This window comes from Perognathus longimembris, chromosome 28 (genome assembly GCF_023159225.1).
Source record: "Perognathus longimembris pacificus isolate PPM17 chromosome 28, ASM2315922v1, whole genome shotgun sequence".
In the NCBI taxonomy this organism is placed as follows: domain Eukaryota; kingdom Metazoa; phylum Chordata; class Mammalia; order Rodentia; family Heteromyidae; genus Perognathus; species Perognathus longimembris.
The window spans coordinates 93712997-93715341 of record NC_063188.1 but is presented as its reverse complement, the minus strand read 5'-3'; the positions used below and the strand labels follow the sequence as shown (position 1 = coordinate 93715341).

The window sequence follows — 2345 nt, the reverse complement described above, 5'->3', positions numbered from 1 at the left end:
GCCTCCTGAGTAGCTAGGATTATAGGCATGAGCCACCAGCACCCGGCTGAAATATTATATTTCTTATAATATCCATTTTACCAACAATATCATTATTACTTTAGCTATCAAGAAATTATCTTCGTGAGTTAAGCCTGTTCGGGGCCGCCCAGGGGTTGGGGGGTGGGGGTGGGGGACTCCCTCAACCGTCCCTCTGGATGACGGGGCTCAGAAACACATAGAATGAAAGAAGTGAATAATCTTGAAGGTATAAAAGAAGAATGGGTTTGTGACACAGTATCTGACAATCAGCCTATTAGTGATAATCAGCAAATGAATTGTGAACATTTAGTTGACAGCCTTTTTGAGGAAGCTCAGAAGACTGGTGCCAAATCCTTGTCTCCCACTGAACAGAGGAAACAGGTAGATATAAATATAAAATTGTGGAAAAACGGGTTCACTGTCAACGATGACTTTAGAACTTACTCTGATGGTGCAAGTCAACAATTCCTGAACTCCATCAAGAAGGGGGAATTACCTGCAGAATTACAGGGAATTTTTGATAAAGAGGAGGTGGATGTGAAAGTTGAAGACAAAAAAAACTGAAGTATGTATATCGATAAAGCCTGTGTTCCAGCTCTTCTCCGGACAGGGTCATAGACTAAGAAGTGATACACCAAAAATTGTTTCAAAAGCAAAGATTATTGAAGTTGAAAATAAAAATACTTTATGTGCTGTTTCGCTGAACAACTTGGGACCCATTACTAATGTACAGATCTGGTTAGCCAATGGAAAAAGAATTGTCCAGAAATTTAATATTTCTCATAGGGTAAGCCACATCAAAGACTTCATTGAAAAGTACCAAGCAAGGCTGGGAATGTGGTCTAGAGGTAGAGTGCTCGCCTCATATACATGAAGCCCTGGGTTCGATTCCCCAGCACCACATATATGGAAAATGGCCAGAAGTGGCGCTGTGGCTCAAGTGGCAGAGTTCTAGCCTTGAGCAAAAAGAAGCCAGGGACAGTGCTCAGGCCCTGAGTTCAAGGCCTAGGACTGGCAAAAAACAAAACAACAAAACTTTTGGGCTGGGAATGTGGCCTAGTGGCAAGAGCGCTTACCTCGTATACATGAAGCCCTGGGTTCAATTCCCCAGCACCACGTATATAGAAAACAGCCAGAAGTGGCGCTGTGGCTCAAGTGGCAGAGTGCTAGCCTTGAGCAAAAAGAAGCCAGGGACACTGCTCAGGCCCTGAGTCCAAGGCCCAGGACTGGCCAAAAAAAAAAAAAAAAAGAAAAGAAAAGTACCGGTCTGGGGATATAGCCTAGTGGCAAGAGTGCCTGCCTCATATACACGAGGCCCTAGGTTCGATTCCCCAGCACCACATATACAGAAAACGGCCAGAAGCGGTGCTGTGGCTCAAGAGGCAGAGTGCTAACCTTGAGCGGGAAGAAGCCAGGGACAGTGCTCAGGCCCTGAGTCCAAGGCCCAGGACTGGCCAAAATAAATAAATAAATAAATAAATACAACAAGAAAAGAAAAGTACCAAGCACCTCAAAGAAGCCCTCCGTTTTCCCTGGCAACAGCACTTCCTTTCCTCAGATTGCTACATGAGACAATCACCCTGGGAGAAGCAGCTTTACAGAATACTGTAATCATTCAGAGACTAAAAAAAAGGCTGAGCCTTTCAGAAAACTTTCATAGCATTGATTTTTGAGAGACTAAGTAGAAATTTTGCAGGGAAATGATGGTCGGAAGTGAGCATGTAAAAGTGGGAGAAAAGAGAAGTTTGATTCATTGGACTTTTGGTTTGAGTGCTATTTAACTCTCTTGATGAGAAAAATTTTAAATAATCACAAGTCAGGAAACATAGCAGGAAACTATATTCAACACACTTTTTTCCCTGAATGCTTACGCAAATAAAAGTACAATTATTTTCAAACACTAAAAAAAAAAAAAATGAAATTATCTTCTATCCAAAACTGATTTAAAATCTCATTTTATTTTCTTCTAGTTTGGATTGTAAGATACTTGTAAATGCTTACCAATTTATTTCAAAATGTATTTCAAATGTAATAAAAGACATTGCTTCACATTTATTTTTCTCCATATTGATATGCATTTTCCTGACTCACGAGGACTTTTCTACCCAGGCTGGCTTCAAACCATGATCCTGATATCCCAGCCTCCTGAAGAGCTAGGATAACAGGTGTGATACACTGATGCCTGGCTTGATACAATTATTACTGATTCATTTTTACTACTTAATGTCATTTTATATATCATATATTCATATTTCAAAGCACTTTTAGTTTTCTTTTTGTGTCTTACCTACTCTATCACTCCTATTTTTTTCTTTTTCTTTTTT

At 40.3% G+C, this 2345-nt stretch overlaps 1 pseudogene; it reads left to right on the top strand.

The window, feature by feature from the left end:
* The first annotated feature begins 222 nt into the window (after positions 1 to 222).
* LOC125343826 lies at positions 223 to 1931 on the top strand (annotated as a pseudogene).
* Positions 1932 to 2345: the final 414 nt, after the last annotated feature.